At 50.3% G+C, this 11738-nt stretch overlaps 1 pseudogene; it reads left to right on the forward strand.

The window, feature by feature from the left end:
* Positions 1 to 6219: 6219 nt before the first annotated feature.
* On the forward strand, positions 6220 to 8603 carry LOC136460821 (uncharacterized; annotated as a pseudogene).
* The last annotated feature ends 3135 nt before the right edge of the window (positions 8604 to 11738 follow it).

The raw sequence follows: 11738 nt of genomic DNA on the forward strand, positions 1-11738 counted from the left end.
GACGCGCCCGAGGGGCCGTGTGCGCTTTCCTGGCATGATGCCGTGGAAGGGCGCAGAACCACCTCGGAGCTATGACTGGTCGATCTCCAGGAGCTCCAGAGTGTTGACGTAGAGGATGTCGAGGCCGCTGCCTCCGTCCATGAGCACTTTGGTAAGCCGGGTGTTGCCGACGATCGGGTCGATGACAAGCGGGTACTGCCCGGGATTTGGAACATAATCGGGGTGGTCATCCCAATCAAAGGTGATTGCCTCCTGAGACCAATCGAGGTACCGGGGGGTGGCCACCTTGACCGAGAAAACCTCCCGGCGTTCCCTCTTTCGCTGGCGTGCCGTGAGGCATGCCGAGGGTCCGCCAAAGATCATGAAGGCGTTGCGAACCTCGGGGAACCCATCATCTTTATCGCCGTCCCTCTCACCGGCGCCCCTTTTCCTGGCATCATCATTGTCGGGGAGCCCAAGCCTGGCGTAGTAACGCCGGAGCATGGTGCACTCCTCGAGGGCATGCTTCACCGAACCTTGATGGTAAGGACAGGGCTTCTTAAGCATGTCGTCAAATAGCCCGGGGCCCCGGGGGCCTCGGGGATTCCTGCGATCGGCTGTGGCGACATGGCCGGCCTCGAGGACCTCCTGCTTCCCTGGGCGACCCTTCTTCTTTCTCTTGGGGGCGCGAGTGGGCGAGGCCTCGGGGGCCTCGTCCTTCTGCTTCCCCTTGACGTCGTTGTTGGGGAAGATGGCCCCAACCGCCTCTTTGCCCGAGGCGAAGTTGGTGGCGATGTCGAGGAGTGCGGCCACTGTGGTTGGTACGTTCCAGCCCAATTCTCGGACCAGGTCTCGGCAGGAGGTGCCAGAGAGGAACGCTTGGACGATTTCCGAGTCACCGACGCGGGGCAACTCGGTGCATTTCTTGGAGAAGCGCCGGATGAAATCTCAAAGAGATTCGTCCGGCTTCTGGCGGCAACCTTTGAGGTCCTAGGAGTTACCGGGGCGCACGTAGGTGCCCTGGAAATTCCCGATGAAGACCCTCACCAAGTCATGCCAGTCGTGGATCTGTGCGGGGGAAGGTGTTCGAGCCAGGCTCGCGCTGAGTCTGACAAGAATAAAGGGAGGTTGCGGATGATGAGCAGGTCATCGTCCGCACCACCTAGCTGACAAGCCAGGCGATAATTGGCTAGCCATAGCTCGAGGTTCGTCTCACCGCAATACTTTGTGAGGTTGGCAGGTTGCCGGAACCGGGCTGGGAAGTGAGCGTTGCGGATGGCTCTACTAAAGACCCGAGGGCCAGGTGGCTCGGGAGAAGGGCTGCAGTCCTCTCTGCTGTCGTAGCGGCCGCCTCGGTGTGGGCGGTAGCCCCGGGCGGCTCCGTCGTCGTGGCGCCGCCGCCTGCCAACTACTTCGTGGTCGCCTTGCGCCTCGCATTGGTCTCCAGGTCGATCGCGCACTGGGGGGCCCTGTCGACCGTCGGCGCATGAGCGGGCTCGGGATGGACCAAGGCATCCTGGCCCCGGTGAGGTTGCGCCGTGGGTTGCTCCGAAGTGCCTCTGCACCGGCGGGTGGTGGAACTTTTGGCCTGCTGCACTGCAGCGGTCTCGAGGAGGTCTTAGAGCTCTCCGCAGACCCGTCGCCCCTCGGTGGTGGAGGGCTCGGGCATTGCTCGGACCAGCATCGCAGCCGCTGCGACATTCTGGCTAGTGTGATTAAAGATTGGGGGTGGCTCTCCCCCCTCGTTGTCGTTGATGCGGTGGTGGACGTCGCGGGCCCTCCGTCGGGCTCCTCCGCCCTCACCGCGCCCTTGCTGCTCCTGCTCGAGAGTATCCCGAAGCTGTTGCAGAAGGAGTCGGTCTTGTTCGACCTTGGCTTGAAGCTCGCGGAGCTGCTCCAGGTCTGGGCGTCGATGCTCCCCACGGACAAGATTCTCGTTCCATGCTGCCGGGGCTTCAAGACACGGAGGTGTAGCATCGCCCGCCCCTGCCCGGGGCGGGGAATGGTTGCCGATCCTCTCGTCCTCTTCACCCGCCCTTGGCATCCCGAGCCCGACGTGGAAGCACTCATGAGACGGATCGTAAGTCCCTTCGTCGTCGGAGTCGGAGTAGCCGAAGCAGTAGTCGCTTGCAGTCATGAAGCGGCGCATGGCTTCGGGGTCACAGAGACTGGAGAAGTCTGCTCCGACCCACGCCTCGTCTTCTTCCGAGGAGTCGACGTGGGCATGTGCCGATATTGCGGGGGAGAAGTTGAGGGCGAAACGTTGGTGGAGTCCTGAGGGCTCTGCGTGCTTGGAAGCGTAGGCGGAAGCGAAGGCGGCGGCGGCGTTTATCAACCCGAAGGGGTACGGGGATGGTGTCATTGCCGGGCACCGCTCCGCCGGGGCTAGCCCCTCAGGAGGTGGCGGGACAGAACTTGACGATGAGGCGTCGCCGTGCGTCGTCGGAATCTTTTTCTTGCCCAAGCTCAGGTTGGATAGGTCCTCGGCCTGGGACTCTGTACCAACAGCTGTGCAAGGGATACCGGCAGAGCATGGCGCGTTGCCCCGAGCTTGCGTGGTGTCGGGGCGGTCCCGCTCGCGTCGCGCCTGGCGAGTGCTACGGGAGCCGCGGCCCGGACGCCGCCTGCGCCTGGGCTGCGGGTCCGTGGTAACGTCGTCGGGTAGTGGAGCTCGGGGTGTGAGGAGTACCATATCGTATCCACATCCTAGAGACATGAACTCTAGGCTCCCGAACCATACCACCGTGCCGAGACGCAACGGTCGTACGGGGTCTGCCATCCGGAACTTGCTGGGACGATGAAGCTAACACGCAGCTCCCCCTACCTGGCGCGCCAACTATCGGTGTTTTGGAACCGGGGGTCCCTCAACCGGCGAGTGAATTTGTGCTGCGTGCTCCTTATTCCGGATGGTGATGCAAAGAGACACAAGGTTTATACTGGTTCAGGCAGTGAGTGCCCTACGTCCAGTCTTAGAGGGTGTTCTTGTATTCCTTGCACCGGGGTGCTTGCGGCAGGGGGTTACAAGCTAGGCGAGAGAGGGAGTTCGTCCCAAGTCTCTGCGGAGAGAAATGCAGGTTACAGGGTGAGGCACATTGCCCGTGTGGGTTGTTTCTCTTCCTGCCCGTTGCCTAGAAATGGTACCGGCTACCTCCTTTTATAACCACAAGGAGGAAGCCAGAAGTACATGAGAAGCTACTATTTGCTGACGTATTCTGCTCCTTGGAGCAGCGCGGCGTCGTGGGAGTTCCCGTCGGTGTCTAGTCGGTATGGTCTCCAAGGCCAGCGACATGCTGCGCTCTTGTACATTTGCTAACTTGGCGAAGTGCCGAGGCCTGGTGGCTGCTGTAGTCGGTTGTGCCGAGACCCGCTATGCTGAGGCCAAGACCCGCTGTGCTGAGGCCTGCTGTGCCGAGGCCTTGTCAGGTGGCAATGTAGGTCTTGGCGGCCGTCGTCGTAGTTGATTTAGGCGGAACAGTGCGGAACGTGCGTCTACAGGATACGGTACCCTGTATTGTCAGTAAGGGATGGTAAAAAGGCGATTTGACCGTTGTCCCGTCGCTCCTATCGCGGCGCACTACCGATCGTGGCTTACGTAGTGGGTGCAGCTAGGCGCATTAATTGGATGCGACAGCCTGCTAGAGCGACTTTTGAGGCAGAGGCGGCGAGGTTGCGGGACGAGCCCAGCCTCGGGCGAGGCGGAGCATGGCCAGTTCACCCGAGGCCCTACCGGGAGTCTCGGGCGAGGCGGAACTCGGTCAGTTCATCCGTGGCCTATCGGGGGTCTCGAGTGAGGCAGAGCATGGCCAGTTCGCTGGTCCCGAGGTCACAAGAACCCAGTTCTGACTCCCCACGTCATGTTCGTCCTTGGTGCAGGAGTTTAGGCAGCACAGTAGCCGGTAACCCCTGCGTAGTCCCATCGTGGATGGCAGGGCGTTGACGTGACTGACGTCTGGTCTACCACTTCGCTGTACTGTGCCGTCGCGTGGTTGTTGGAGTGGTTGAGCGCCTTGATTGGATGTGACAGCCTGCCGGAGCAGTATAGTCAAAGCGGTGGTCACGGGGCTGGTGGCGAGCCGGCCTCGCGCGAATCGGAGAATCACAGACCTCGGCGAGGGGGCCTCGGGCGAAGGGGCCTCGGCGAGGGGGCCTCGGGCGAATCGGAGATTCGGTACTTCTTCTGAGGCCTCGGCGAGGGGCCTCGGGTGAAGGGGCCTCAGCGAGGGGGCCTCGGACGAATCGGAGGTTCGGTACTTCTTCTGAGGCCTCGGCGAGGGGGCCTCGGGCGAAGGGGCCTCGGCGACGGGGCCTCAGGCGAATCGGAGGTTTTTGGCTGAGACCTCGTTTGTCTTATTGGTTCTTATTTTTAGGGTCTAAGCGGGTTTTTGGTTTTTGCTTGGGGTACCCCTTTTTCTGGTATCCGACAGTGACGTAGCGTAGCCGCACGGACGCGCGGCGACGATGCCCGCCTCTCGGCGCGGTGCGTTGCGAGCGACCCTCGCTGGTGGCCCCTATAGCGCCTGGCCCCCTCGCGTCGCCCGAGGCCTCTTCGTCGACCGTCCACTCCACCTTTACCTCTGTCCTTCCCTCTCCTGACGCGTCGATGCTCCCGGCCACGGAACTCTACCCTAGGTTCAAGAACGGCAGGGGAGTGGAATGGGAGCACCCTTTGGTGCACGCGACCTCAAATGCGTCGGATCAGTTGGTGTGCCCACAAATTGTGAGTCCAACCTTCTCTATCTTTGCCTCTCTAGACGGATTTGATTCAATTCGATCTATCTGTCTCAAACAGGACCTCCGACGGTGCAAACCATTTGGTGTTGCCCTCCAACTACGACTCCAACCTTCACTCTTTACCTCCGATGTAGCGTGGAGTTGCCTACCTGTAGAAGCGAGGCCGGCATGGTCCCCAACGGCAAGTGCGCAGCCGTGGTTTTGACCTACCGTGCCTCTGTTGCCTCCTCATTTATTTTCTAGTGTTCATGCCCATCGCTGTATATGCTACAGGACAATGCCATACTGATTTACTCAGCCTCTGCTCTGTGTTACTATAAATTTTGTTGCATTTCTTAGTGTTGCCTCCCTTGACGTACTTACTGAATTATTAATTTCAGCAAGCTGATTACTGTCCCATTTTTTAGGCACATACAGTCTTCCATAGTACAGGTCTATGATTTAGATAAAGCTGTGTAGCTTGGATTCCATCAGTGCGCTAGCAAGGAGGACTTCAGAAGATACAAATTGAGGTTTCTGAATTCAATTGTATTATTTCTGTTCTAACAGAGAAATAAAATGTTGCTCACATCCTCTTCGACACATTTGCACCAAAGCATCACCATGAAAATTCACATGAAACCTCCCAGGAATTATCTATCCAGGTACATGCAGCAATGCCACTACTGACTTCATATGTACACATATTGACTTTGCTGGCCAAAGTACAGCCACATATACTTTAGGCTGTTTATTTGCCTTTGGGACGCACAGACTATATCATTACTCATGCAGTTGTTTCGTACTACAACATAACTTCAGATTACACTTGCAAGGTTATATGATCATTAGGCAATAGGCAAATAGTCTTCAGTCTTAACATGTTCTTACACAGAATCGCATGATTGTTTGTTTCTCCAGTGTGTGGACTCCAAAACACTATGTTGAATACATTGTTTCCGTACTAATAGTGTCATCCATATTCCGCCTTTCAATAGTGAAATTGAGATCGTCACATCTGCTTACTTACTGCTACAATTACCATACTTAGTGAACCATACTTTTGTCTATTGCTGCATGTTCTCAAGAGTGAATTTGGTTACTCCAAAATTTACGGCACCATGTCTACAACTGTTGCATGTTCTGAGTAGTGAACTTGGTTACTGCTAAGATAACTACTCCCTCCATCCCTCAATAGAGGACGTTCTGGGATTGAACGCAGAGCCCAAAGCAAGAGCTAAAAGACCACAGAACCTTATAATGTAATCATTGCTCATGGTGTCAAAATGAAAGACATGCACCACTTTTGCATTAAAAAATAGTACAGCCAAAGCTAAAGCCATGCACAGGCATTTTTTAACCTTACACAAAAGGCACTGCACATTCGGCAAACACACTTAGCGCAAAAAATTACAGTTCGCGCTTTTTTACAGAGACACACGAAAATAAAAATTTAAACAACGCGCCAATAAAGCCAGCTAGCTTATCTTGCCTTGCCTGTTTCATTTCAAACATTCACCGGTCGTTCACATGACCAAGCCCCTAGTCGATTTGAACGCACCACCAGAGGATGGAGGAGAGAAGTTGCCTGATCTCAACAGCGATCCTGCTGAAGCTCAAGATGATGATGATCCCTTCCAAGATGTAGCAGGTCAAACTAGTGAACAAGCATTTCATAAAGGTTAGCACATCCATCTCTCTCTATCTCTCTCTCTCCCTCTCTCTCCCCCCTCTCCCCCCTTCTCCCTCTCTATCTCTCCCCCCATCTCCCCCTCTCTCCTAAGATCAGTTTGTACTCGTTTAATTTCTCCTAGAATAAGTGTGTACTTTCTCCTAAAACTTGTTACTGTAGCAGGTCAGAACCTTGGGCATCCATTTAATCTGAGTGATCATCAACATGAAAGAGACCAAGGAAACCTGCTGACAGATGAGTATTTCCATTAGTACCACAAAAATCTGCATGATAAAAGTGTCATCATCTATGTACTGACAATACATACAAACATTGCAAATTTTGGCGCAGGCAATGACAAAGCTTCACAACATGAACAAGATGTCTTACCTGCCCTCTTTGATGATGCTGCAGTTCACAATGTTTGCCATCCCTTTGATTTGAATCATCCTCAATAGGACAGTGAACAAGAAAACCTACTGACAGGTGATTATTTCCAATCAGTGACTCAAGCATAGACCTATGTTTGCTGAAAAAAAAAACAGATTTAATGCATTTGTGCACATCCTAGGCAAAACACATTTATTAGCTCCAAGTCTCAAATAATCTGTATTGATCAGTTATATTTTTCTGTAGATGATGGCATAGCCTTGCATGTCGAACAAGATGCCTTGGAGGATCTCATAGAGGAGTTTGGCGTGTACACCAAAAGAGTTGACATTGCCTTTGATCAAGAGGAGTTGTTGGACTCGGATGGTGAAGAGGATCAGCAAACACATGATGAGCAAGAGAATGCCCAAGCACATGATGATGAAGAGGATGAGCAAGCACATGATGATGTAGAGGATGACCAGGAACATCATGATCAGTCCCAACATAGGACGAAGGAGTTAACAGATAGACAAAGACAAGACATATTTGAAGATTTGCTTCGGAGCAGTAAGAATGGAAAATTAAAAAGAAACAGTACAACTATTATTGCAGCAAAGTACAGTGTCCGTATACGTACCATACAACGTTGAAGAGAGCAAAAAAGTGTTGGGCACAGGGCATACCAGTAGATGTCAATGGTTTGAAACCTAAGAACTACGGCCGTAAAAAAATTCAAGTGGACCTGTCTACAGTTCCAGATATTCCCCTAAACAGAAGGGGTACTATAAGATCACTTGCAAATGCTCTAGGTGTCAATAAAAGCAGTCTGCATAGGTTGTTCAAACAAGGATTGCTACGACGACACTCCAACTCACTGAAGCCCTATTTGAAGGAAGCAAATAAAAAGTCTAGGCTGCAGTGGTGTGTCTCTATGCTAGAACCAAGTACACTGCCAAATAATCCCAAGTTCAAAGAAATGAAAAATATTATCCACACAGATGAGAAGTGGTTCAATGGGACAAGAAAGAATAAGACTATGTACATGCATCCAGATGAAGAAGACCCACATAGGATAGTGCAAAACAAGAATGCCATTCACAAAGTCATGTTTTATTCTGGAGTTACACAGCCTAGGTTTGATGCTGAAGGTAGATGTTATTTTGATGGCAAGTTAGGTCTATGGCCTTTTGTCCATGAGGTAGCAATCTTGGTCATGTTTTATTCTTGTTTCGCTACATAAGAATCACTATTTTATTATTTCTCATAAGAATCTTTGCATTTTCAGGAACCGACACAAAGAAGAAGTGGCAATAGGCCCAAGGGCACACCTATCACGAAGACAATGAAGGTTGACAGACAAACAATGAGATCTTATATGATATCAAAACTTCTTAAAGCTATACGCATTCGTTGGCCTCGAGAACATGCCTACGAGACAATTTGGATACAACAGGACAATGCTCCATCACATGTCCGCGCCGATGATCCAGAGTTTGCTGCAGCAGTTGCCCAAACCGGCCTTGATATACGCATAATGAATCAACCTGCTAATTCACCTGATATGAATTGCCTAGACCTTGGTTTCTTTGCTTCTCTACAGTCGTTGATAGATAGAACAACATCTAGAAACATGGATGAGCTCATCGCGAATGTGATCAATGAATATGAAAACTACAACCCTGTTCTTCTAAATAGGGTATTCCTCACGCTACAAGGATGCATGATTGAAGTTATGAAAGATAATGGAGGGAATAGGTACAAGATCCCCCACATGAATAAGGAGAGGCTGGAGGCAGTAGGCATGCTTCCCAAATCTCTTAGTTGTGACAGGGAGATAGTTCAGAAGGCAATTGAGTTGTTGAACAACTAATGGAATTATTTGTTTAGCTTTTGAGATCTGCATCAACTAAGGGATATGTTTATGTAGCAGTTGTATATATGTATATACGTTTATTTTCTTGTAATCATAGTGGAGGCGAAGGAAAGCCTTTTGGTGGTGCATGTATAAAAACTAGTTTGGATTCTCTGAATTCCTACTTACTTAATCGTGTCCTTATATGCTCAAATACATATCCAGAAAACAATCTGAATACCCCGTTAATATGACACTATGCTGATAGGCTGTTGGGATCGATAAGCAATGTTGGTAACATCCATGTTGGGACCGCAGTTGCCACCGTCACCTCCATCTCCAACCTCAATGGCACGCTTTCGGCTAACATCGTGGCCGCCGCTCCCTAGCTTGGGGGAGCATGTCCCATTACCGCTGCTGCCCCCAGCTTCAGGGCATGCTTGGAGGCCACATCGCTGTCGTGGACCACCGACTTGACAACGGGCTTGGGGTTCCCATCGCTTTCGCTGCTGCTGCCTCTCAGCTTTGCGCCGCGCTGCTTCGGCCAGGTACGGCGGCGGATCCAGGCCAGGCGGTCGGGTTTAGGGCGGCGCCGCCTAGCGCCAGCCATGCCCGATGGGGAGGAGATGGAAGACGGGGATGCGGCACTGGGATGCGGAGGAGATGGAAGACGGGGAGATGGGGAGGCAGAGGAGATGGGGGATGCGGCACTGGGATGCGGAGGAGATGGAAGATGGGGAGATGGGGAGGCGGAGGAGATGGGGATGCCGCACTAGGATGCGGAGGAGACGGGGATGGGAGCCGACAGAGATGGAGAGGTGGATGCGGATGGGTGTGCTTCCTCCGTCCGTGACCGAGAGGATAAGCCTCTGGAGATATTTTTTCCTTCCCACCGGCTGTTTCCTTTTTTTACTTTTTTTATTCGTGGAGTGGGAGACAGGAACGTGATGGATGGACGGTTGCAGTACTCAGTATAGGGTAGTAGGAGCTAAAACGACATCTATTCTGATACTCCTTTTGAATGCTTGGACGTCCTCTATTGAGGGACGGAGGGAGTAGGAGACAAGTAAGATGTAGTATGGTCTAGGCTCACAATGGTTGTTCATATTTGATTTTATAGTTGTAAATTACTTGACCAAATGCCTCTTTGGTTTGTATTGAAAATTTTGGATGGGTACCTACTTACACATGCAAAAAGCTTCCGGTCTACATAAAAATCTGTCATTTATTTTGCATTTACACTTCCAAAATGATTTCAGTTCTACGAGAAACAAATTTGGCTGCGCATGCGGATGCTTGGGTTCTCTGTTTGCTTCTCCTACTGTATGGTCGTTCTCAGAAAGTTGCAGAATGCAGGTTCCTTTCTACCTGTCTCATTTACAAGCATATCGCCATACAGTAACATTTTGTGTCATCTCCATATCACTTTAGTGCCTATACGATGATAGGTCATATATGCATCAAAGGCAAAGTATGGATTAACAGTTCGCTGCTGGTGCAAAAAAAACACCTTTGCTTCTACAGTTGCACAAATGTACATTGCAATTTGGCTGCTGTGAACATTGTCCTTTTAGGTGAATCTACTCTTCTACAGATGATTTCGTTTTCAGTCAATTGGCTTATTATCTACTCTTCCGTACCTTTTTCCTTTTTCTCAATCTTCGCTTCGTTCTACCTTACGTATTAATTTCACGCCCTGCTATTGTCTATTCTGCAGGCTGTGCTCAGCAGCAAAACAGGAACAAATGCTGTGACATTCTCTGCTGGTTATATCTTCAGGCCATGAGTACAGATTTGGGAATCATACTAGATGTAGGTCATGATCAACAAGATGTGAATCGATGAATACCTTTTTTTGCCTCCCTCTTCGTTAACTGTCATCCTACTGTTCAGCATTGTTTCATAACTGTCCACTATTTCTTCCTTTTTTTTCCTATCTTGACTACCTGTTATGTAACGGGTTACCAGCTAGTTGATGTAAAACGCCGCGAGATTCCAAAGAAACGGATAACCTTTATCATTTAGTCATCGGCAACATATATATATAAAACTACTATCCTATAGATGGCTATAAAATAACTTATTCTGTAGTCACTTTGAGTTACGATAATTACTATGTTAATTTACGAGATTATAGTAACTTCATATTAAGTGGTTTACTATAACGTTATGGTAAATATCTTCATGTGTTATAGTAACCTAACTATCATAAATATGTATTGACATTATCGTAAATTAGTATATAAAATTATCGTAAATAGAGGTGGCTACGGAATAACTTATTTTTGTAGCTGGCTACTAAATACTCTCTCTCTCTCTATATATATATATATCATCTACTGTAGATATATAGCAGACGCCACGCACCTACCGCTACACACTACACATGGCAACAGGCAACGCATTGTCCTTTGTTGAAAGGTCTCAAGACCACACCCCCCCATTGCTGACTTGCATGCATAAAAATAAAATGGGAGGAGAGTACTGGCTCGTATTCTAATGCGGACACGAAGCAAGCTGATCGGATGAACGTGGAGTGTCTCCTCTCGCTAATAAGCAGCGCACGTCGTACCCAAACCATGCATGTAGTGCGACGATGATGTATCGCCGGATGACCCGGAGACGTACGTAGGTTAGGCAGAGGAGATCGATCGAGCCCACCAGTCCACCACCATCTTTTATTGGGTGGAGGCGTCGCTAATTGCATGTTTAGTTCATAAAATTTTACAAAATTTTTCAAGATTCTCCGTCACATCGAATCTTTGGACGCATGCATGAAGTATTAAATATAAATAAAAAATAAAACTAATTACACAGTTTAGACAAAATTCAGGAGACGAATCTTTGAAGCCTAATTAAACTATGATTGGACACTTATTATCAAATAACAACGAAAATGCTACAATACTATTTTTCAAAAAAATTCGCCAACTAAACATGCCCTAGATATCTCGCACTTCGCCGGGCCACTTGCATGCATGGCGGTCGATGCGGTGGTATCTAGTACGGTTATCGCCGTCCGAATCAGAGCTGCGTGTTCAATGTGGGGACGGGACAGGCCGCGCGCTGGGACGCTAAATAATTTGCCTGCTATGAGCGACACACCTGCCAGGGAGCCAGGCGTAGGAATTCGGTTGCCTTGTCCCTCGTTTA

This window comes from Miscanthus floridulus, chromosome 6 (assembly GCF_019320115.1).
Source record: "Miscanthus floridulus cultivar M001 chromosome 6, ASM1932011v1, whole genome shotgun sequence".
NCBI lineage: Eukaryota > Viridiplantae > Streptophyta > Magnoliopsida > Poales > Poaceae > Miscanthus > Miscanthus floridulus.